This window comes from Triplophysa dalaica, chromosome 5, assembly GCF_015846415.1.
Source record: "Triplophysa dalaica isolate WHDGS20190420 chromosome 5, ASM1584641v1, whole genome shotgun sequence".
Lineage (NCBI taxonomy): Eukaryota > Metazoa > Chordata > Actinopteri > Cypriniformes > Nemacheilidae > Triplophysa > Triplophysa dalaica.
Window position 1 is genome coordinate 14,916,075 of NC_079546.1, and position 23,349 is coordinate 14,939,423.

Below are 23,349 nucleotides of genomic sequence, written 5' to 3' on the forward strand. Positions count from 1 at the left end.
TTCCTGCGTATGTCGTCAAACTGGCGCTGGTTTAAAACAGACCACCCAAGCATTGTCTGACTTTGGCAAGAAACTTGCCAGTCACAAATTTGAAGGTGCAATGCGTCTACAAAACCGTGCATTGAATGTTTAAAGGTTTGGTTACCTTGTCATTGTATTCCACTCTATGGCTTAAAACAGACTATGTTTCTTCTCGGTTTCGAAACGAGGACCTTTCGCGTGTTAGGCGAACGTGATAACCACTACACTACAGAAACTTTGCGTGTAAAGCAAACGTGATAACCACTACACTACAGAAACGTGGACAATTCCTGCGTACGTCGTCAAACTGGCGCTGGTTTAAAACAGACCACGCAAGTATTGTCTGACTTTGGCAAGAAACTTGCCAGTCACAAATTTGAAGGTATTCCAGGTCAAGTTTATTCAGGTAAGACATCTCGAACATTCATCTTAGTCTGGGACTAGTCTTAAGCCTTGTCTACAAAACTTGGCATTAAATGCTTTAAATTTTGTTTAGCTTGTAATTACATTTAACCATATGACTTAAAGAAGGCGATTATTCTGCTCGGTTTCGACTAGGGACCTTTCACGTCAGGAGAATGCGACAGTCATTAAAAGAACATAGTACGTGACATAATAGAGGCTGAATTTGACAATCCCAAAAAGCTTTCAATCAGGCCGATACGCAGTGCAGCTACGTTTTACACCGATGGAATTTGCTCTGGTTGACGCCAAAACCTGAAAACTGTTTCTGCTCGGTCTCGAACCGAGGACCCTTCGCGTGTTAGGCGAACGTGATAACCAATACGCTACAGAAACTCTGAATTTCGCATAAATTTGCCAGTCACAAATTTTAAGGTGTTTCTGGGCAAGATTTTTCAGTTAAGAAATCTCAAACACTCATCTTAGTCTGGGACTAGTCTTAAGCCTTGTCTACGAAACCGTGCATTGAATGCTTAAAGGTTTGGTTACCTTGTCATTATATTCCACTCTATGGCACAAAGCAGACTATGTTTCTGCTCGGTTTCGAACCGAGGACCTTTTGCGTGTAAAGCAAACGTGATAACCACTACACTACAGAAACTCTGAATTTCGCATAAATTTGCCAGTAACAAATTTTAAGGTGTTTCAGGGCAAGATTTTTCAGTTAAGGAATCTCAAACAATCATCTTAGTCTGGGACTAGTCTTAAGCCTTGTCTACGAAACCGTGCATTGAATGCTTAAAGGTTTGGTTACCTTGTCATTATATTCCACTCTATGGCTTAAAGCAGACTATGTTTCTGCTCGGTTTCGACTAGGGACCTTTCACGTCAGGAGAATGCGACAGTCACTAAAAGAACATAGCTTGTAACATAATAGAGGCTGAATTTCGACTGTCTATGAAAACCGTTCATTGAATGCTTAAAGGTTTGGTTACCTTGTCATTATATTCCACTCTATGGCTTAAAACAGACTATGTTTCTGCTCGGTTTCGAACCGAGGACCTTTCGCGTGTTAGGCGAACGTGATAACCACTACACTACAGAAACTCTGAATTTGGCATAAATTTGCCAGTCACAAATTTTAAGGTGTTTCAGGGCAAGATTTTTCAGTTAAGAAATCTCAAACACTCATCTTAGTCTGGGACTAGTCTTAAGCCTTGTCTACGAAACCGTGCATTGAATGCTTAAAGGTTTGGTTACCTTGTCATTATATTCCACTCTATGGCTTAAAGCAGACTATGTTTCTGCTCGGTTTCGAACCGAGGACCTTTTGCGCGTGAAGCAAACGTGATAACCACTACACTACAGAAACGTGGACAATTCCTGCGTACGTCGTCAAACTGGCGCTGGTTTAAAACAGACCACCCAAGCATTGTCTGACTTTGGCAAGAAACTTGCCAGTCAAAAATTTGAAGGTGCAATGCGTCAGGGGAATGCGACAGTCACTAAAAGAACATAGTACGTGACATAATAGAGGCTGAATTTGACAATCCCAAAAAGCTTTCAATCAGGCCGATACGCATTGCAGCTACGTTTTACACTGATGGCATTTGCTCTGGTTGACGCCAAAACCTGAAAACTGTTTCTGCTCGGTCTCGAACCGAGGACCTTTCGCGTGTTAGGCGAACGTGATAACCAATACACTACAGAAACTCTGAATTTCGCATAAATTTGCCAGTAACAAATTTTAAGGTGTTTCAGGGCAAGATTTTTCAGTTAAGGAATCTCAAACAATCATCTTAGTCTGGGACTAGTCTTAAGCCTTGTCTACGAAACCGTGCATTGAATGCTTAAAGGTTTGGTTACCTTGTCATTATATTGCTCTCTATGGCTTAAAGCACACTATGTTTCTGCTCGGTTTCGAACCGAGGACCTTTTGCGTGTGAAGCAAACGTGATAACCACTACACTACAGAAACGTGGACAATTCCTGCGTACGTCGTCAAACTGGCGCTGGTTTAAAACAGACCACCCAAGCATTGTCTGACTTTGGCAAGAAACTTGCCAGTCACAAATTTGAAGGTGCAATGCGTCAGGGGAATGCGACAGTCACTAAAAGAACATAGTACGTGACATAATAGAGGCTGAATTTCGACAGTCTACAAAACCGTGCATTGAATGCTTAAAGGTTTGGTTACCTTGTCATTATATTCCACTCTATGGCTTAAAACAGACTATGTTTCTGTTCGGTTTCGAAACGAGGACCTTTCGCGTGTTAGGCGAACGTGATAACCACTACACTACAGAAACTCTGAAATTGGCATAAATTTGCCAGTCACAAATTTTAAGGTGTTTCAGGGCAAGATTTTTCAGTTAAGGAATCTCAAACAATCATCTTAGTCTGGGACTAGTCTTAAGCCTTGTCTACGAAACCGTGCATTGAATGCTTAAAGGTTTGGTTACCTTGTCATTATATTCCACTCTATGGCTTAAAGAAGACTATGTTTCTGCTCGGTTTCGAACCGAGGACCTTTTGCGTGTAAAGCAAACGTGATAACCACTACACTACAGAAACGTGGACAATTCCTGCGTACGTCGTCAAACTGCCGCTGGTTTAAAACAGACCACGCAAGTATTGTCTGACTTTGGCAAGAAACTTGCCAGTCACAAATTTGAAGGTATTCCAGGTCAAGTTTATTCAGGTAAGACATCTCGAACATTCATCTTAGTATGGGACTAGTCTTAAGCCTTGTCTACGAAACCGTGCATTGAATGCTTAAAGGTTTGGTTACCTTGTCATTATATTCCACTCTATGGCTTAAAGCAGACTATGTTTCTGCTCGGTTTCGAACCGAGGACCTTTTGCGTGTAAAGCAAACGTGATAACCACTACACTACAGAAACGTGGACAATTCCTGCGTACGTCGTCAACCTGGCGCTGGTTTAAAACAGACCACGCAACTATTGTCTGACTTTGGCAAGAAACTTGCCAGTCACAAATTTGAAGGTATTCCAGGTCAAGTTTATTCAGGTAAGACATCTCGAACATTCATCTTAGTCTGGGACTAGTCTTAAGCCTTGTCTACAAAACTTGGCATTAAATGCTTTAAATTTTGTTTAGCTTGTAATTACGTTTAACCATATGACTTAAAGAAGGCGATTATTCTGCTCGGTTTCGACTAGGGACCTTTCACGTCAGGAGAATGCGACAGTCATTAAAAGAACATAGTACGTGACATAATAGAGGCTGAATTTGACAATCCCAAAAAGCTTTCAATCAGGCCGATACGCAGTGCAGCTACGTTTTACACCGATGGAATTTGCTCTGGTTGACGCCAAAACCTGAAAACTGTTTCTGCTCGGTCTCGAGCCGAGGACCCTTCGCGTGTTAGGCGAACGTGATAACCACTACACTACAGAAACTCTGAAATTGGCATAAATTTGCCAGTCACAAATTTTAAGGTGTTTCAGGGCAAGATTTTTCAGTTAAGGAATCTCAAACAATCATCTTAGTCTGGGACTAGTCTTAAGCCTTGTCTACGAAACCGTGCATTGAATGCTTAAAGGTTTGGTTACCTTGTCATTATATTCCACTCTATGGCTTAAAGCAGACTATGTTTCTGCTCGGTTTCGAAACGAGGACCTTTCGCGTGTTAGGCGAACGTGATAACCACTACACTACAGAAACTCTGAAATTGGCATAAATTTGCCAGTCACAAATTTTAAGGTGTTTCAGGGCAAGATTTTTCAGTTAAGGAATCTCAAACAATCATCTTAGTCTGGGACTAGTCTTAAGCCTTGTCTACGAAACCGTGCATTGAATGCTTAAAGGTTTGGTTACCTTGTCATTATATTCCACTCTATGGCTTAAAGCAGACTATGTTTCTGCTCGGTTTCGAACCGAGGACCTTTTGCGTGTAAAGCAAACGTGATAACCACTAAACTACAGAAACGTGGACAATTCCTGCGTACGTCGTCAAACTGGCGCTGGTTTAAAACAGACCACGCAAGTATTGTCTGACTTTGGCAAGAAACTTGCCAGTCACAAACTTGCCAGTCACAAATGCCACTGATGGCATTTGCTCTGGTTGACGCCAAAACCTGAAAACTGTTTCTGCTCGGTCTCGAACCGAGGACCTTTCGCGTGTTAGGCGAACGTGATAACCAATACACTACAGAAACTCTGAATTTCGCATAAATTTGCCAGTAACAAATTTTAATGTGTTTCAGGGCAAGATTTTTCAGTTAAGGAATCTCAAACAATCATCTTAGTCTGGGACTAGTCTTAAGCCTTGTCTACGAAACCGTGCATTGAATGCTTAAAGGTTTGGTTACCTTGTCATTATATTGCTCTCTATGGCTTAAAGCACACTATGTTTCTGCTCGGTTTCGAACCGAGGACCTTTTGCGTGTGAAGCAAACGTGATAACCACTACACTACAGAAACGTGGACAATTCCTGCGTACGTCGTCAAACTGGCGCTGGTTTAAAACAGACCACCCAAGCATTGTCTGACTTTGGCAAGAAACTTGCCAGTCACAAATTTGAAGGTGCAATGCGTCAGGGGAATGCGACAGTCACTAAAAGAACATAGTACGTGACATAATAGAGGCTGAATTTCGACAGTCTACAAAACCGTGCATTGAATGCTTAAAGGTTTGGTTACCTTGTCATTATATTCCACTCTATGGCTTAAAACAGACTATGTTTCTGTTCGGTTTCGAAACGAGGACCTTTCGCGTGTTAGGCGAACGTGATAACCACTACACTACAGAAACTCTGAAATTGGCATAAATTTGCCAGTCACAAATTTTAAGGTGTTTCAGGGCAAGATTTTTCAGTTAAGGAATCTCAAACAATCATCTTAGTCTGGGACTAGTCTTAAGCCTTGTCTACGAAACCGTGCATTGAATGCTTAAAGGTTTGGTTACCTTGTCATTATATTCCACTCTATGGCTTAAAAAAGACTATGTTTCTGCTCGGTTTCGAACCGAGGACCTTTTGCGTGTAAAGCAAACGTGATAACCACTACACTACAGAAACGTGGACAATTCCTGCGTACGTCGTCAAACTGCCGCTGGTTTAAAACAGACCACGCAAGTATTGTCTGACTTTGGCAAGAAACTTGCCAGTCACAAATTTGAAGGTATTCCAGGTCAAGTTTATTCAGGTAAGACATCTCGAACATTCATCTTAGTATGGGACTAGTCTTAAGCCTTGTCTACGAAACCGTGCATTGAATGCTTAAAGGTTTGGTTACCTTGTCATTATATTCCACTCTATGGCTTAAAGCAGACTATGTTTCTGCTCGGTTTCGAACCGAGGACCTTTTGCGTGTAAAGCAAACGTGATAACCACTACACTACAGAAACGTGGACAATTCCTGCGTACGTCGTCAACCTGGCGCTGGTTTAAAACAGACCACGCAACTATTGTCTGACTTTGGCAAGAAACTTGCCAGTCACAAATTTGAAGGTATTCCAGGTCAAGTTTATTCAGGTAAGACATCTCGAACATTCATCTTAGTCTGGGACTAGTCTTAAGCCTTGTCTACAAAACTTGGCATTAAATGCTTTAAATTTTGTTTAGCTTGTAATTACGTTTAACCATATGACTTAAAGAAGGCGATTATTCTGCTCGGTTTCGACTAGGGACCTTTCACGTCAGGAGAATGCGACAGTCATTAAAAGAACATAGTACGTGACATAATAGAGGCTGAATTTGACAATCCCAAAAAGCTTTCAATCAGGCCGATACGCAGTGCAGCTACGTTTTACACCGATGGAATTTGCTCTGGTTGACGCCAAAACCTGAAAACTGTTTCTGCTCGGTCTCGAGCCGAGGACCCTTCGCGTGTTAGGCGAACGTGATAACCACTACACTACAGAAACTCTGAAATTGGCATAAATTTGCCAGTCACAAATTTTAAGGTGTTTCAGGGCAAGATTTTTCAGTTAAGGAATCTCAAACAATCATCTTAGTCTGGGACTAGTCTTAAGCCTTGTCTACGAAACCGTGCATTGAATGCTTAAAGGTTTGGTTACCTTGTCATTATATTCCACTCTATGGCTTAAAGCAGACTATGTTTCTGCTCGGTTTCGAAACGAGGACCTTTCGCGTGTTAGGCGAACGTGATAACCACTACACTACAGAAACTCTGAAATTGGCATAAATTTGCCAGTCACAAATTTTAAGGTGTTTCAGGGCAAGATTTTTCAGTTAAGGAATCTCAAACAATCATCTTAGTCTGGGACTAGTCTTAAGCCTTGTCTACGAAACCGTGCATTGAATGCTTAAAGGTTTGGTTACCTTGTCATTATATTCCACTCTATGGCTTAAAGCAGACTATGTTTCTGCTCGGTTTCGAACCGAGGACCTTTTGCGTGTAAAGCAAACGTGATAACCACTAAACTACAGAAACGTGGACAATTCCTGCGTACGTCGTCAAACTGGCGCTGGTTTAAAACAGACCACGCAAGTATTGTCTGACTTTGGCAAGAAACTTGCCAGTCACAAATTTGAAGGTATTCCAGGTCAAGTTTATTCAGGTAAGACATCTCGAACATTCATCTTAGTCTGGGACTAGTCTTAAGCCTTGTCTACAAAACTTGGCATTAAATGCTTTAAATTTTGTTTAGCTTGTAATTACGTTTAACCATATGACTTAAAGAAGGCGATTATTCTGCTCGGTTTCGACTAGGGACCTTTCACGTCAGGAGAATGCGACAGTCATTAAAAGAACATAGTACGTGACATAATAGAGGCTGAATTTGACAATCCCAAAAAGCTTTCAATCAGGCCGATACGCAGTGCAGCTACGTTTTACACCGATGGAATTTGCTCTGGTTGACGCCAAAACCTGAAAACTGTTTCTGCTCGGTCTCGAACCGAGGACCCTTCGCGTGTTAGGCGAATGTGATAACCAATACGCTACAGAAACTCTGAATTTCGCATAAATTTGCCAGTCACAAATTTTAAAATGTTTCTGGGCAAGATTTTTCAGTTAAGAAATCTCAAACACTCATCTTAGTCTGGGACTAGTCTTAAGCCTTGTCTACGAAACCGTGCATTGAATGCTTAAAGGTTTGGTTACCTTGTCATTATATTCCACTCTATGGCTTAAAGCAGACTATGTTTCTGCTCGGTTTCGACTAGGGACCTTTCACGTCAGGAGAATGCGACAGTCACTAAAAGAACATAGCTTGTAACATAATAGAGGCTGAATTTCGACTGTCTATATAAACCATTCATTGAATGCTTAAAGGTTTGGTTACCTTGTCATTATATTCCACTTTATGGCTTAAAACAGACTATGTTTCTGCTCGGTTTCGAACCGAGGACAATTCGCGTGTTAGGCGAACGTGATAACCACTACACTACAGAAACTCTGAACTTGGCATAAATTTGCCAGTCACAAATTTTAAGGTGTTTCAGGGCAAGATTTTTCAGTTAAGAAATCTCAAACACTCATCTTAGTCTGGGACTAGTCTTAAGCCTTGTCTACGAAACCGTGCATTGAATGCTTAAAGGTTTGGTTACCTTGTCATTATATTCCACTCTATGGCTTAAAGCAGACTATGTTTCTGCTCGGTTTCGACAAGGGACCTGTCACGTCAGGAGAATGCGACAGTCACTAAAAAAACATAGTACGTGACATAATAGAGGCTGAATTTCGACAGTCTACAAAACCGTGCATTGAATGCTTAAAGGTTTGGTTACCTTGTCATTATATTCCACTCTATGGCTTAAAACAGACTATGTTTCTGCTCGGTTTCGACTAGGGACCTTTCACGTCAGGAGAATTCGACAGTCACTAAAAGAACATAGTACGTGACATAATAGAGGCTGAATTTCGACAGTCTACAAAACCGTGCATTGAATGTTTAAAGGTTTGGTTACCTTGTCATTGTATTCCACTCTATGGCTTAAAACAGACTATGTTTCTGCTCGGTTTCGAAACGAGGACCTTTAGCGTGTTAGGCGAACGTGATAACCACTACACTACAGAAACTCTGAAATTGGCATAAATTTGCCAGTCACAAATTTTAAGGTGTTTCAGGGCAAGATTTTTCAGTTAAGGAATCTCAAACAATCATCTTAGTCTGGGACTAGTCTTAAGCCTTGTCTACGAAACCGTGCATTGAATGCTTAAAGGTTTGGTTACCTTGTCATTATATTCCACTCTATGGCTTAAAGCAGACTATGTTTCTGCTCGGTTTCGAACCGAGGACCTTTTGCGTGTAAAGCAAACGTGATAACCACTACACTACAGAAACGTGGACAATTCCTGCGTACGTCGTCAAACTGGCGCTGGTTTAAAACAGACCACGCAAGTATTGTCTGACTTTGGCAAGAAACTTGCCAGTCACAAATTTGAAGGTGCAATGCGTCAGGGGAATGCGACAGTCACTAAAAGAACATAGTACGTGACATAATAGAGGCTGAATTTGACAATCCCAAAAAGCTTTCAATCAGGCCGATACGCATTGCAGCTACGTTTTACACTGATGGCATTTGCTCTGGTTGACGCCAAAACCTGAAAACTGTTTCTGCTCGGTCTCGAACCGAGGACCTTTCGCGTGTTAGGCGAACGTGATAACCAATACACTACAGAAACTCTGAATTTCGCATAAATTTGCCAGTAACAAATTTTAAGGTGTTTCAGGGCAAGATTTTTCAGTTAAGGAATCTCAAACAATCATCTTAGTCTGGGACTAGTCTTAAGCCTTGTCTACGAAACCGTGCATTGAATGCTTAAAGGTTTGGTTACCTTGTCATTATATTCCACTCTATGGCTTAAAGCAGACTATGTTTCTGCTCGGTTTCGAACCGAGGACCTTTTGCGTGTAAAGCAAACGTGATAACCACTACACTACAGAAACGTGGACAATTCCTGCGTACGTCGTCAAACTGGCGCTGGTTTAAAACAGACCACGCAAGTATTGTCTGACTTTGGCAAGAAACTTGCCAGTCACAAATTTGAAGGTATTCCAGGTCAAGTTTATTCAGGTAAGACATCTCGAACATTCATCTTAGTATGGGACTAGTCTTAAGCCTTGTCTACGAAACCGTGCATTGAATGCTAAAAGGTTTGGTTACCTTGTCATTATATTCCACTCTATGGCTTAAAGCATACTATGTTTCTGCTCGGTTTTGAACCGAGGACCTTTTGCGTGTAAAGCAAACGTGATAACCACTACACTACAGAAACGTGGACAATTCCTGCGTACGTCGTCAACCTGGCGCTGGTTTAAAACAGACCACGCAACTATTGTCTGACTTTGGCAAGAAACTTGCCAGTCACAAATTTGAAGGTATTCCAGGTCAAGTTTATTCAGGTAAGACATCTCGAACATTCATCTTAGTCTGGGACTAGTCTTAAGCCTTGTCTACAAAACTGGGCATTGAATGCTTAAAGTTTTGTTTAGCTTGTAATTACGTTTAACCATATGACTTACAGAAGGCGATTATTCTGCTCGGTTTCGACTAGGGACCTTTCACGTCAGGAGAATGCGACAGTCATTAAAAGAACATAGTACGTGACATAATAGAGGCTGAATTTGACAATCCCAAAAAGCTTTCAATCAGGCCGATACGCAGTGCAGCTACGTTTTACACCGATGGCATTTGCTCTGGTTGACGCCAAAACCTGAAAACTGTTTCTGCTCGGTCTCGAACCGAGGACCATTCGCGTGTTAGGCGAACGTGATAACCAATACGCTACAGAAACTCTGAATTTCGCATAAATTTGCCAGTCACAAATTTTAAGGTGTTTCAGGGCAAGATTTTTCAGTTAAGAAATCTCAAACACTCATCTTAGTTTGGGACTAGTCTTAAGCCTTGTCTACGAAACCGTGCATTGAATGCTTAAAGGTTTGGTTACCTTGTCATTATATTCCACTCTATGGCTTAAAGCAGACTATGTTTCTGCTCGGTTTCGACAAGGGACCTGTCACGTCAGGAGAATGCGACAGTCACTAAAAAAACATAGTACGTGACATAATAGAGGCTGAATTTCGACAGTCTACAAAACCGTGCATTGAATGCTTAAAGGTTTGGTTACCTTGTCATTATATTCCACTCTATGGCTTAAAACAGACTATGTTTCTGCTCGGTTTCGACTAGGGACCTTTCACGTCAGGAGAATTCGACAGTCACTAAAAGAACATAGTACGTGACATAATAGAGGCTGAATTTCGACAGTCTACAAAACCGTGCATTGAATGTTTAAAGGTTTGGTTACCTTGTCATTGTATTCCACTCTATGGCTTAAAACAGACTATGTTTCTGCTCGGTTTCGAAACGAGGACCTTTCGCGTGTTAGGCGAACGTGATAACCACTACACTACAGAAACTCTGAAATTGGCATAAATTTGCCAGTCACAAATTTTAAGGTGTTTCAGGGCAAGATTTTTCAGTTAAGGAATCTCAAACAATCATCTTAGTCTGGGACTAGTCTTAAGCCTTGTCTACGAAACCGTGCATTGAATGCTTATAGGTTTGGTTACCTTGTCATTATATTCCACTCTATGGCTTAAAGCAGACTATGTTTCTGCTCGGTTTCGACAAGGGACCTGTCACGTCAGGAGAATGCGACAGTCACTAAAAAAACATAGTACGTGACATAATAGAGGCTGAATTTCGACAGTCTACAAAACCGTGCATTGAATGCTTAAAGGTTTGGTTACCTTGTCATTATATTCCACTCTATGGCTTAAAGCAGACTATGTTTCTGCTCGGTTTCGAACCGAGGACCTTTTGCGTGTAAAGCAAACGTGATAACCACTACACTACAGAAACGTGGACAATTCCTGCGTACGTCGTCAACCTGGCGCTGGTTTAAAACAGACCACGCAACTATTGTCTGACTTTGGCAAGAAACTTGCCAGTCACAAATTTGAAGGTATTCCAGGTCAAGTTTATTCAGGTAAGACATCTCGAACATTCATCTTAGTCTGGGACTAGTCTTAATTCTTGTCTACAAAACTGGGCATTGAATGCTTAAAGTTTTGTTTAGCTTGTAATTACGTTTAACCATATGACTTACAGAAGGCGATTATTCTGCTCGGTTTCGACTAGGGACCTTTCACGTCAGGAGAATGCGACAGTCATTAAAAGAACATAGTACGTGACATAATAGAGGCTGAATTTGACAATCCCAAAAAGCTTTCAATCAGGCCGATACGCAGTGCAGCTACGTTTTACACCGATGGCATTTGCTCTGGTTGACGCCAAAACCTGAAAACTGTTTCTGCTCGGTCTCGAACCGAGGACCATTCGCGTGTTAGGCGAACGTGATAACCAATACGCTACAGAAACTCTGAATTTCGCATAAATTTGCCAGTCACAAATTTTAAGGTGTTTCAGGGCAAGATTTTTCAGTTAAGAAATCTCAAACACTCATCTTAGTTTGGGACTAGTCTTAAGCCTTGTCTACGAAACCGTGCATTGAATGCTTAAAGGTTTGGTTACCTTGTCATTATATTCCACTCTATGGCACAAAGCAGACTATGTTTCTGCTCGGTTTCGAACCGAGGACCTTTTGCGTGTAAAGCAAACGTGATAACCACTAGACTACAGAAACTCTGAATTTCGCATAAATTTGCCAGTAACAAATTTTAAGGTGTTTCAGGGCAAGATTTTTCAGTTAAGGAATCTCAAACAATCATCTTAGTCTGGGACTAGTCTTAAGCCTTGTCTACGAAACCGTGCATTGAATGCTTAAAGGTTTGGTTACCTTGTCATTATATTCCACTCTATGGCTTAAAGCAGACTATGTTTCTGCTCGGTTTCGACTAGGGACCTTTCACGTCAGGAGAATGCGACAGTCACTAAAAGAACATAGCTTGTAACATAATAGAGGCTGAATTTCGACTGTCTATAAAAACCGTTCATTGAATGCTTAAAGGTTTGGTTACCTTGTCATTATATTCCACTCTATGGCTTAAAACAGACTATGTTTCTGCTCGGTTTCGAACCGAGGACCTTTCGCGTGTTAGGCGAACGTGATAACCACTACACTACAGAAACTCTGAATTTGGCATAAATTTGCCAGTCACAAATTTTAAGGTGTTTCAGGGCAAGATTTTTCAGTTAAGAAATCTCAAACACTCATCTTAGTCTGGGACTAGTCTTAAGCCTTGTCTACGAAACCGTGCATTGAATGCTTAAAGGTTTGGTTACCTTGTCATTATATTCCACTCTATGGCTTAAAGCAGACTATGTTTCTGCTCGGTTTCGAACCGAGGACCTTTTGCGTGTGAAGCAAACGTGATAACCACTACACTACAGAAACGTGGACAATTCCTGCGTACGTCGTCAAACTGGCGCTGGTTTAAAACAGACCACCCAAGCATTGTCTGACTTTGGCAAGAAACTTGCCAGTCACAAATTTGAAGGTGCAATGCGTCAGGGGAATGCGACAGTCACTAAAAGAACATAGTACGTGACATAATAGAGGCTGAATTTCGACAGTCTACAAAACCGTGCATTGAATGCTTAAAGGTTTGGTTACCTTGTCATTATATTCCACTCTATGGCTTAAAACAGACTATGTTTCTGCTCGGTTTCGAAACGAGGACCTTTCGCGTGTTAGGCGAACGTGATAACCACTACACTACAGAAACTCTGAAATTGGCATAAATTTGCCAGTCACAAATTTTAAGGTGTTTCAGGGCAAGATTTTTCAGTTAAGGAATCTCAAACAATCATCTTAGTCTGGGACTAGTCTTAAGCCTTGTCTACGAAACCGTGCATTGAATGCTTAAAGGTTTGGTTACCTTGTCATTATATTCCACTCTATGGCTTAAAGCAGACTATGTTTCTGCTCGGTTTCGAACCGAGGACCTTTTGCGTGTAAAGCAAACGTGATAACCACTAAACTACAGAAACGTGGACAATTCCTGCGTACGTCGTCAAACTGGCGCTGGTTTAAAACAGACCACGCAAGTATTGTCTGACTTTGGCAAGAAACTTGCCAGTCACAAATTTGAAGGTATTCCAGGTCAAGTTTATTCAGGTAAGATATCTCGAACATTCATCTTAGTATGGGACTAGTCTTAAGCCTTGTCTACGAAACCGTGCATTGAATGCATAAAGGTTTGGTTACCTTCTCATTATATTCCACTCTATGGCTTAAAGCAGACTATGTTTCTGCTCGGTTTCGAACCGAGGACCTTTTGCGTGTAAAGCAAACGTGATAACCACTACACTACAGAAACGTGGACAATTCCTGCGTACGTCGTCAACCTGGCGCTGGTTTAAAACAGACCACGCAACTATTGTCTGACTTTGGCAAGAAACTTGCCAGTCACAAATTTGAAGGTATTCCAGGTCAAGTTTATTCAGGTAAGACATCTCGAACATTCATCTTAGTCTGGGACTAGTCTTAAGCCTTGTCTACAAAACTTGGCATTAAATGCTTTAAATTTTGTTTAGCTTGTAATTACGTTTAACCATATGACTTAAAGAAGGCGATTATTCTGCTCGGTTTCGACTAGGGACCTTTCACGTCAGGAGAATGCGACAGTCATTAAAAGAACATAGTACGTGACATAATAGAGGCTGAATTTGACAATCCCAAAAAGCTTTCAATCAGGCCGATACGCAGTGCAGCTACGTTTTACACCGATGGAATTTGCTCTGGTTGACGCCAAAACCTGAAAACTGTTTCTGCTCGGTCTCGAACCGAGGACCCTTCGCGTGTTAGGCGAACGTGATAACCAATACGCTACAGAAACTCTGAATTTCGCATAAATTTGCCAGTCACAAATTTTAAGGTGTTTCTGGGCAAGATTTTTCAGTTAAGAAATCTCAAACACTCATCTTAGTCTGGGACTAGTCTTAAGCCTTGTCTACGAAACCGTGCATTGAATGCTTAAAGGTTTGGTTACCTTGTCATTATATTCCACTCTATGGCACAAAGCAGACTATGTTTCTGCTCGGTTTCGAACCGAGGACCTTTTGCGTGTAAAGCAAACGTGATAACCACTACACTACAGAAACTCTGAAATTGGCATAAATTTGCCAGTCACAAATTTTAAGGTGTTTCAGGGCAAGATTTTTCAGTTAAGGAATCTCAAACAATCATCTTAGTCTGGGACTAGTCTTAAACCTTGTCTACGAAACCGTGCATTGAATGCTTAAAGGTTTGGTTACCTTGTCATTATATTCCACTCTATGGCTTAAAGCAGACTATGTTTCTGCTCGGTTTCGACTAGGGACCTTTCACGTCAGGAGAATGCGACAGTCACTAAAAGAACATAGCTTGTAACATAATAGAGGCTGAATTTCGACTGTCTACAAAACCGTGCATTGAATGTTTAAAGGTTTGGTTACCTTGTCATTGTATTCCACTCTATGGCTTAAAACAGACTATGTTTCTTCTCGGTTTCGAAACGAGGACCTTTCGCGTGTTAGGCGAACGTGATAACCACTACACTACAGAAACTCTGAAATTGGCATAAATTTGCCAGTCACAAATTTTAAGGTGTTTCAGGGCAAGATTTTTCAGTTAAGGAATCTCAAACAATCATCTTAGTCTGGGACTAGTCTTAAGCCTTGTCTACGAAACCGTGCATTGAATGCTTAAAGGTTTGGTTACCTTGTCATTATATTCCACTCTATGGCTTAAAGCAGACTATGTTTCTGCTCGGTTTCGAACCGAGGACCTTTTGCGTGTAAAGCAAACGTGATAACCACTACACTACAGAAACGTGGACAATTCCTGCGTACGTCGTCAAACTGGCGCTGGTTTAAAACAGACCACGCAAGTATTGTCTGACTTTGGCAAGAAACTTGCCAGTCACAAATTTGAAGGTATTCCAGGTCAAGTTTATTCAGGTAAGACATCTCGAACATTCATCTTAGTATGGGACTAGTCTTAAGCCTTGTCTACGAAACCGTGCATTGAATGCTTAAAGGTTTGGTTACCTTGTCATTATATTCCACTCTATGGCTTAAAGCAGACTATGTTTCTGCTCGGTTTCGAACCGAGGACCTTTTGCGTGTAAAGCAAACGTGATAACCACTACACTACAGAAACGTGGACAATTCCTGCGTACGTCGTCAAACTGGCGCTGGTTTAAAACAGACCACGCAACTATTGTCTGACTTTGGCAAGAAACTTGCCAGTCACAAATTTGAAGGTATTCCAGGTCAAGTTTATTCAGGTAAGACATCTCGAACATTCATCTTAGTCTGGGACTAGTCTTAAGCCTTGTCTACAAAACTGGGCATTGAATGCTTAAAGTTTTATTTAGCTTGTAATTACGTTTAACCATATGACTTACAGAAGGCGATTATTCTGCTCGGTTTCGACTAGGGACCTTTCACGTCAGGAGAATGCGACAGTCATTAAAAGAACATAGTACGTGACATAATAGAGGCTGAATTTGACAATCCCAAAAAGCTTTCAATCAGGCCGATACGCAGTGCAGCTACGTTTTACACCGATGGCATTTGCTCTGGTTGACGCCAAAACCTGAAAACTGTTTCTGCTCGGTCTCGAACCGAGGACCATTCGCGTGTTAGGCGAACGTGATAACCAATACGCTACAGAAACTCTGAATTTCGCATAAATTTGCCAGTCACAAATTTTAAGGTGTTTCAGGGCAAGATTTTTCAGTTAAGAAATCTCAAACACTCATCTTAGTTTGGGACTAGTCTTAAGCCTTGTCTACGAAACCGTGCATTGAATGCTTAAAGGTTTGGTTACCTTGTCATTATATTCCACTCTATGGCTTAAAGCAGACTATGTTTCTGCTCGGTTTCGACTAGGGACCTTTCACGTCAGGAGAATGCGACAGTCACTAAAAGAACATAGCTTGTAACATAATAGAGGCTGAATTTCGACTGTCTATAAAAACCGTTCATTGAATGCTTAAAGGTTTGGTTACCTTGTCATTATATTCCACTCTATGGCTTAAAACAGACTATGATTCTGCTCGGTTTCGACTAGGGACCTTTCACGTCAGGAGAATGCGACAGTCACTAAAAGAACATAGTACGTGACATAATAGAGGCTGAATTTCGACAGTCTACAAAACCGTGCATTGAATGCTTAAAGGTTTGGTTACCTTGTCATTATATTCCACTCTATGGCTTAAAACAGACTATGTTTCTGCTCGGTTTCGAAACGAGGACCTTTCGCGTGTTAGGCGAACGTGATAACCACTACACTACAGAAACTCTGAAATTGGCATAAATTTGCCAGTCACAAATTTTAAGGTGTTTCAGGGCAAGATTTTTCAGTTAAGGAATCTCAAACAATCATCTTAGTCTGGGACTAGTCTTAAGCCTTGTCTACGAAACCGTGCATTGAATGCTTAAAGGTTTGGTTACCTTGTCATTATATTCCACTCTATGGCTTAAAGCAGACTATGTTTCTGCTCGGTTTCGAACCGAGGACCTTTTGCGTGTAAAGCAAACGTGATAACCACTAAACTACAGAAACGTGGACAATTCCTGCGTACGTCGTCAAACTGGCGCTGGTTTAAAACAGACCACGCAAGTATTGTCTGACTTTGGCAAGAAACTTGCCAGTCACAAATTTGAAGGTATTCCAGGTCAAGTTTATTCAGGTAAGACATCTCGAACATTCATCTTAGTATGGGACTAGTCTTAAGCCTTGTCTACGAAACCGTGCATTGAATGCTTAAAGGTTTGGTTACCTTGTCATTATATTCCACTCTATGGCTTAAAGCAGACTATGTTTCTGCTCGGTTTCGAACCGAGGACCTTTTGCGTGTAAAGCAAACGTGATAACCACTACACTACAGAAACGTGGACAATTCCTGCGTACGTCGTCAACCTGGCGCTGGTTTAAAACAGACCACGCAACTATTGTCTGACTTTGGCAAGAAACTTGCCAGTCACAAATTTGAAGGTATTCCAGGTCAAGTTTATTCAGGTAAGACATCTCGAACATTCATCTTAGTCTGGGACTAGTCTTAAGCCTTGTCTACAAAACTTGGCATTAAATGCTTTAAATTTTGTTTAGCTTGTAATTACGTTTAACCATATGACTTAAAGAAGGCGATTATTCTGCTCGGTTTCGACTAGGGACCTTTCACGTCAGGAGAATGCGACAGTCATTAAAAGAACATAGTACGTGACATAATAGAGGCTGAATTTGACAATCCCAAAAAGCTTTCAATCAGGCCGATACGCAGTGCAGCTACGTTTTACACCGATGGAATTTGCTCTGGTTGACGCCAAAACCTGAAAACTGTTTCTGCTCGGTCTCGAACCGAGGACCCTTCGCGTGTTAGGCGAACGTGATAACCAATACGCTACAGAAACTCTGAATTTCGCATAAATTTGCCAGTCACAAATTTTAAGGTCTTTCTGGGCAAGATTTTTCAGTTAAGAAATCTCAAACACTCATCTTAGTCTGGGACTAGTCTTAAGCCTTGTCTACGAAACCGTGCATTGAATGCTTAAAGGTTTGGTTACCTTGTCATTATATTCCACTCTATGGCACAAAGCAGACTATGTTTCTGCTCGGTTTCGAACCGAGGACCTTTTGCGTGTAAAGCAAACGTGATAACCACTACACTACAGAAACTCTGAAATTGGCATAAATTTGCCAGTCACAAATTTTAAGGTGTTTCAGGGCAAGATTTTTCAGTTAAGGAATCTCAAACAATCATCTTAGTCTGGGACTAGTCTTAAGCCTTGTCTACGAAACCGTGCATTGAATGCTTAAAGGTTTGGTTACCTTGTCATTATATTCCACTCTATGGCTTAAAGCAGACTATGTTTCTGCTCGGTTTCGACTAGGGACCTTTCACGTCAGGAGAATGCGACAGTCACTAAAAGAACATAGCTTGTAACATAATAGAGGCTGAATTTCGACTGTCTATATAAACCATTCATTGAATGCTTAAAGGTTTGGTTACCTTGTCATTATATTCCACTCTATGGCTTAAAACAGACTATGTTTCTGCTCGGTTTCGAACCGAGGACAATTCGCGTGTTAGGCGAACGTGATAACCACTACACTACAGAAACTCTGAACTTGGCATAAATTTGCCAGTCACAAATTTTAAGGTGTTTCAGGGCAAGATTTTTCAGTTAAGAAATCTCAAACACTCATCTTAGTCTGGGACTAGTCTTAAGCCTTGTCTACGAAACCGTGCATTGAATGCTTAAAGGTTTGGTTACCTTGTCATTATATTCCACTCTATGGCTTAAAGCAGACTATGTTTCTGCTTGGTTTCGACTAGGGACCTTTCACGTCAGGAGAATGCGACAGTCACTAAAAGAACATAGTACGTGACATAATAGAGGCTGAATTTCGACAGTCTACAAAACCGTGCATTGAATGCTTAAAGGTTTGGTTACCTTGTCATTATATTCCACTCTATGGCTTAAAACAGACTATGTTTCTGCTCGGTTTCGACTAGGGACCTTTCACGTCAGGAGAATTCGACAGTCACTAAAAGAACATAGTACGTGACATAATAGAGGCTGAATTTCGACAGTCTACAAAACCGTGCATTGAATGTTTAAAGGTTTGGTTACCTTGTCATTGTATTCCACTCTATGGCTTAAAACAGACTATGTTTCTGCTCGGTTTCGAACCGAGGACCTTTTGCGTGTGAAGCAAACGTGATAACCACTACACTACAGAAACGTCGACAATTCCTGCGTACGTCGTCAAACTGGCGCTGGTTTAAAACAGACCACCCAAGCATTGTCTGACTTTGGCAAGAAACTTGCCAGTCACAAATTTGAAGGTGCAATGCGTCAGGGGAATGCGACAGTCACTAAAAGAACATAGTACGTGACATAATAGAGGCTGAATTTCGACAGTCTACAAAACCGTGCATTGAATGCTTAAAGGTTTGGTTACCTTGTCATTATATTCCACTCTATGGCTTAAAACAGACTATGTTTCTGCTCGGTTTCGAAACGAGGACCTTTCGCGTGTTAGGCGAACGTGATAACCACTACACTACAGAAACTCTGAAATTGGCATAAATTTGCCAGTCACAAATTTTAAGGTGTTTCAGGGCAAGATTTTTCAGTTAAGGAATCTCAAACAATCATCTTAGTCTGGGACTAGTCTTAAGCCTTGTCTACGAAACCGTGCATTGAATGCTTAAAGGTTTGGTTACCTTGTCATTATATTCCACTCTATGGCTTAAAGCAGACTATGTTTCTGCTCGGTTTCGAACCGAGGACCTTTTGCGTGTAAAGCAAACGTGATAACCACTAAACTACAGAAACGTGGACAATTCCTGCGTACGTCGTCAAACTGGCGCTGGTTTAAAACAGACCACGCAAGTATTGTCTGACTTTGGCAAGAAACTTGCCAGTCACAAATTTGAAGGTATTCCAGGTCAAGTTTATTCAGGTAAGATATCTCGAACATTCATCTTAGTATGGGACTAGTCTTAAGCCTTGTCTACGAAACCGTGCATTGAATGCATAAAGGTTTGGTTACCTTCTCATTATATTCCACTCTATGGCTTAAAGCAGACTATGTTTCTGCTCGGTTTCGAACCGAGGACCTTTTGCGTGTAAAGCAAACGTGATAACCACTACACTACAGAAACGTGGACAATTCCTGCGTACGTCGTCAACCTGGCGCTGGTTTAAAACAGACCACGCAACTATTGTCTGACTTTGGCAAGAAACTTGCCAGTCACAAATTTGAAGGTATTCCAGGTCAAGTTTATTCAGGTAAGACATCTCGAACATTCATCTTAGTCTGGGACTAGTCTTAAGCCTTGTCTACAAAACTTGGCATTAAATGCTTTAAATTTTGTTTAGCTTGTAATTACGTTTAACCATATGACTTAAAGAAGGCGATTATTCTGCTCGGTTTCGACTAGGGACCTTTCACGTCAGGAGAATGCGACAGTCATTAAAAGAACATAGTACGTGACATAATAGAGGCTGAATTTGACAATCCCAAAAAGCTTTCAATCAGGCCGATACGCAGTGCAGCTACGTTTTACACCGATGGAATTTGCTCTGGTTGACGCCAAAACCTGAAAACTGTTTCTGCTCGGTCTCGAACCGAGGACCCTTCGCGTGTTAGGCGAACGTGATAACCAATACGCTACAGAAACTCTGAATTTCGCATAAATTTGCCAGTCACAAATTTTAAGGTGTTTCTGGGCAAGATTTTTCAGTTAAGAAATCTCAAACACTCATCTTAGTCTGGGACTAGTCTTAAGCCTTGTCTACGAAACCGTGCATTGAATGCTTAAAGGTTTGGTTACCTTGTCATTATATTCCACTCTATGGCACAAAGCAGACTATGTTTCTGCTCGGTTTCGAACCGAGGACCTTTTGCGTGTAAAGCAAACGTGATAACCACTACACTACAGAAACTCTGAAATTGGCATAAATTTGCCAGTCACAAATTTTAAGGTGTTTCAGGGCAAGATTTTTCAGTTAAGGAATCTCAAACAATCATCTTAGTCTGGGACTAGTCTTAAACCTTGTCTACGAAACCGTGCATTGAATGCTTAAAGGTTTGGTTACCTTGTCATTATATTCCACTCTATGGCTTAAAGCAGACTATGTTTCTGCTCGGTTTCGACTAGGGACCTTTCACGTCAGGAGAATGCGACAGTCACTAAAAGAACATAGCTTGTAACATAATAGAGGCTGAATTTCGACTGTCTACAAAACCGTGCATTGAATGTTTAAAGGTTTGGTTACCTTGTCATTGTATTCCACTCTATGGCTTAAAACAGACTATGTTTCTTCTCGGTTTCGAAACGAGGACCTTTCGCGTGTTAGGCGAACGTGATAACCACTACACTACAGAAACTCTGAAATTGGCATAAATTTGCCAGTCACAAATTTTAAGGTGTTTCAGGGCAAGATTTTTCAGTTAAGGAATCTCAAACAATCATCTTAGTCTGGGACTAGTCTTAAGCCTTGTCTACGAAACCGTGCATTGAATGCTTAAAGGTTTGGTTACCTTGTCATTATATTCCACTCTATGGCTTAAAGCAGACTATGTTTCTGCTCGGTTTCGAACCGAGGACCTTTTGCGTGTAAAGCAAACGTGATAACCACTACACTACAGAAACGTGGACAATTCCTGCGTACGTCGTCAAACTGGCGCTGGTTTAAAACAGACCACGCAACTATTGTCTGACTTTGGCAAGAAACTTGCCAGTCACAAATTTGAAGGTATTCCAGGTCAAGTTTATTCAGGTAAGACATCTCGAACATTCATCTTAGTCTGGGACTAGTCTTAAGCCTTGTCTACAAAACTGGGCATTGAATGCTTAAAGTTTTGTTTAGCTTGTAATTACGTTTAACCATATGACTTACAGAAGGCGATTATTCTGCTCGGTTTCGACTAGGGACCTTTCACGTCAGGAGAATGCGACAGTCATTAAAAGAACATAGTACGTGACATAATAGAGGCTGAATTTGACAATCCCAAAAAGCTTTCAATCAGGCCGATACGCAGTGCAGCTACGTTTTACACCGATGGCATTTGCTCTGGTTGACGCCAAAACCTGAAAACTGTTTCTGCTCGGTCTCGAACCGAGGACCATTCGCGTGTTAGGCGAACGTGATAACCAATACGCTACAGAAACTCTGAATTTCGCATAAATTTGCCAGTCACAAATTTTAAGGTGTTTCAGGGCAAGATTTTTCAGTTAAGAAATCTCAAACACTCATCTTAGTTTGGGACTAGTCTTAAGCCTTGTCTACGAAACCGTGCATTGAATGCTTAAAGGTTTGGTTACCTTGTCATTATATTCCACTCTATGGCTTAAAGCAGACTATATTTCTGCTCGGTTTCGACTAGGGACCTTTCACGTCAGGAGAATGCGACAGTCACTAAAAGAACATAGCTTGTAACATAATAGAGGCTGAATTTCGACTGTCTATAAAAACCGTTCATTGAATGCTTAAAGGTTTGGTTACCTTGTCATTATATTCCACTCTATGGCTTAAAACAGACTATGTTTCTGCTCGGTTTCGAACAGAGGACCTTTCGCGTGTTAGGCGAACGTGATAACCACTACACTACAGAAACTCTGAACTTGGCATAAATTTGCCAGTCACAAATTTTAAGGTGTTTCAGGGCAAGATTTTTCAGTTAAGAAATCTCAAACACTCATCTTAATCTGGGACTAGTCTTAAGCCTTGTCTACGAAACCGTGCATTGAATGCTTAAAGGTTTGGTTACCTTGTCATTATATTCCACTCTATGGCTTAAAGCAGACTATGTTTCTGCTCGGTTTCGACTAGGGACCTTTCACGTCAGGAGAATGCGACAGTCACTAAAAGAACATAGTATGTGACATAATAGAGGCTGAATTTCGACAGTCTACAAAACCGTGCATTGAATGCTTAAAGGTTTGGTTACCTTGTCATTATATTCCACTCTATGGCTTAAAACAGACTATGATTCTGCTCGGTTTCGACTAGGGACCTTTCACGTCAGGAGAATGCGACAGTCACTAAAAGAACATAGTACGTGACATAATAGAGGCTGAATTTCGACAGTCTACAAAACCGTGCATTGAATGCTTAAAGGTTTGGTTACCTTGTCATTATATTCCACTCTATGGCTTAAAACAGACTATGTTTCTGCTCGGTTTTGAAACGAGGACCTTTCGCGTGTTAGGCGAACGTGATAACCACTACACTACAGAAACTCTGAAATTGGCATAAATTTGCCAGTCACAAATTTTAAGGTGTTTCAGGGCAAGATTTTTCAGTTAAGGAATCTCAAACAATCATCTTAGTCTGGGACTAGTCTTAAGCCTTGTCTACGAAACCGTGCATTGAATGCTTAAAGGTTTGGTTACCTTGTCATTATATTCCACTCTATGGCTTAAAGCAGACTATGTTTCTGCTCGGTTTCGAACCGAGGACCTTTTGCGTGTAAAGCAAACGTGATAACCACTAAACTACAGAAACGTGGACAATTCCTGCG

The 23,349-nt window shown here is 41.1% G+C and overlaps 23 non-coding genes across 23 annotated transcripts; all 23 read right to left on the bottom strand.

Annotated features, from left to right (window-relative positions):
• Nucleotides 1–1,011: 1,011 nt before the first annotated feature.
• On the bottom strand, nucleotides 1,012–1,084 carry trnav-uac (transfer RNA valine (anticodon UAC)). Its single transcript has one exon. It is a non-coding gene; the product is annotated as a tRNA-Val (tRNA).
• A 373-nt stretch (nucleotides 1,085–1,457) lies between these two features.
• Nucleotides 1,458–1,530, bottom strand: trnav-aac (transfer RNA valine (anticodon AAC)). Its single transcript has one exon. It is a non-coding gene; the product is annotated as a tRNA-Val (tRNA).
• A 798-nt stretch (nucleotides 1,531–2,328) lies between these two features.
• Nucleotides 2,329–2,401, bottom strand: trnav-cac (transfer RNA valine (anticodon CAC)). The gene has a single exon. It is a non-coding gene; the product is annotated as a tRNA-Val (tRNA).
• Nucleotides 2,402–2,924: 523 nt separating this feature from the next.
• On the bottom strand, nucleotides 2,925–2,997 carry trnav-uac (transfer RNA valine (anticodon UAC)). The gene has a single exon. It is a non-coding gene; the product is annotated as a tRNA-Val (tRNA).
• Nucleotides 2,998–3,253: 256 nt separating this feature from the next.
• Nucleotides 3,254–3,326, bottom strand: trnav-uac (transfer RNA valine (anticodon UAC)). The gene has a single exon. It is a non-coding gene; the product is annotated as a tRNA-Val (tRNA).
• A 1,470-nt stretch (nucleotides 3,327–4,796) lies between these two features.
• On the bottom strand, nucleotides 4,797–4,869 carry trnav-cac (transfer RNA valine (anticodon CAC)). The gene has a single exon. It is a non-coding gene; the product is annotated as a tRNA-Val (tRNA).
• Nucleotides 4,870–5,392: 523 nt separating this feature from the next.
• trnav-uac (transfer RNA valine (anticodon UAC)) lies at nucleotides 5,393–5,465 on the bottom strand. The gene has a single exon. It is a non-coding gene; the product is annotated as a tRNA-Val (tRNA).
• Nucleotides 5,466–5,721: 256 nt separating this feature from the next.
• On the bottom strand, nucleotides 5,722–5,794 carry trnav-uac (transfer RNA valine (anticodon UAC)). Its single transcript has one exon. It is a non-coding gene; the product is annotated as a tRNA-Val (tRNA).
• A 2,831-nt stretch (nucleotides 5,795–8,625) lies between these two features.
• Nucleotides 8,626–8,698, bottom strand: trnav-uac (transfer RNA valine (anticodon UAC)). The gene has a single exon. It is a non-coding gene; the product is annotated as a tRNA-Val (tRNA).
• A 533-nt stretch (nucleotides 8,699–9,231) lies between these two features.
• Nucleotides 9,232–9,304, bottom strand: trnav-uac (transfer RNA valine (anticodon UAC)). Its single transcript has one exon. It is a non-coding gene; the product is annotated as a tRNA-Val (tRNA).
• Nucleotides 9,305–11,149: 1,845 nt separating this feature from the next.
• trnav-uac (transfer RNA valine (anticodon UAC)) lies at nucleotides 11,150–11,222 on the bottom strand. The gene has a single exon. It is a non-coding gene; the product is annotated as a tRNA-Val (tRNA).
• A 1,157-nt stretch (nucleotides 11,223–12,379) lies between these two features.
• trnav-aac (transfer RNA valine (anticodon AAC)) lies at nucleotides 12,380–12,452 on the bottom strand. The gene has a single exon. It is a non-coding gene; the product is annotated as a tRNA-Val (tRNA).
• A 192-nt stretch (nucleotides 12,453–12,644) lies between these two features.
• trnav-cac (transfer RNA valine (anticodon CAC)) lies at nucleotides 12,645–12,717 on the bottom strand. Its single transcript has one exon. It is a non-coding gene; the product is annotated as a tRNA-Val (tRNA).
• Nucleotides 12,718–13,569: 852 nt separating this feature from the next.
• Nucleotides 13,570–13,642, bottom strand: trnav-uac (transfer RNA valine (anticodon UAC)). Its single transcript has one exon. It is a non-coding gene; the product is annotated as a tRNA-Val (tRNA).
• A 711-nt stretch (nucleotides 13,643–14,353) lies between these two features.
• Nucleotides 14,354–14,426, bottom strand: trnav-uac (transfer RNA valine (anticodon UAC)). The gene has a single exon. It is a non-coding gene; the product is annotated as a tRNA-Val (tRNA).
• A 637-nt stretch (nucleotides 14,427–15,063) lies between these two features.
• Nucleotides 15,064–15,136, bottom strand: trnav-uac (transfer RNA valine (anticodon UAC)). The gene has a single exon. It is a non-coding gene; the product is annotated as a tRNA-Val (tRNA).
• A 256-nt stretch (nucleotides 15,137–15,392) lies between these two features.
• Nucleotides 15,393–15,465, bottom strand: trnav-uac (transfer RNA valine (anticodon UAC)). The gene has a single exon. It is a non-coding gene; the product is annotated as a tRNA-Val (tRNA).
• Nucleotides 15,466–17,131: 1,666 nt separating this feature from the next.
• Nucleotides 17,132–17,204, bottom strand: trnav-uac (transfer RNA valine (anticodon UAC)). The gene has a single exon. It is a non-coding gene; the product is annotated as a tRNA-Val (tRNA).
• Nucleotides 17,205–17,915: 711 nt separating this feature from the next.
• On the bottom strand, nucleotides 17,916–17,988 carry trnav-uac (transfer RNA valine (anticodon UAC)). The gene has a single exon. It is a non-coding gene; the product is annotated as a tRNA-Val (tRNA).
• A 998-nt stretch (nucleotides 17,989–18,986) lies between these two features.
• trnav-cac (transfer RNA valine (anticodon CAC)) lies at nucleotides 18,987–19,059 on the bottom strand. The gene has a single exon. It is a non-coding gene; the product is annotated as a tRNA-Val (tRNA).
• An 852-nt stretch (nucleotides 19,060–19,911) lies between these two features.
• Nucleotides 19,912–19,984, bottom strand: trnav-uac (transfer RNA valine (anticodon UAC)). Its single transcript has one exon. It is a non-coding gene; the product is annotated as a tRNA-Val (tRNA).
• Nucleotides 19,985–20,695: 711 nt separating this feature from the next.
• trnav-uac (transfer RNA valine (anticodon UAC)) lies at nucleotides 20,696–20,768 on the bottom strand. The gene has a single exon. It is a non-coding gene; the product is annotated as a tRNA-Val (tRNA).
• Nucleotides 20,769–21,405: 637 nt separating this feature from the next.
• trnav-uac (transfer RNA valine (anticodon UAC)) lies at nucleotides 21,406–21,478 on the bottom strand. Its single transcript has one exon. It is a non-coding gene; the product is annotated as a tRNA-Val (tRNA).
• Between the last annotated feature and the right edge of the window lie 1,871 nt (nucleotides 21,479–23,349).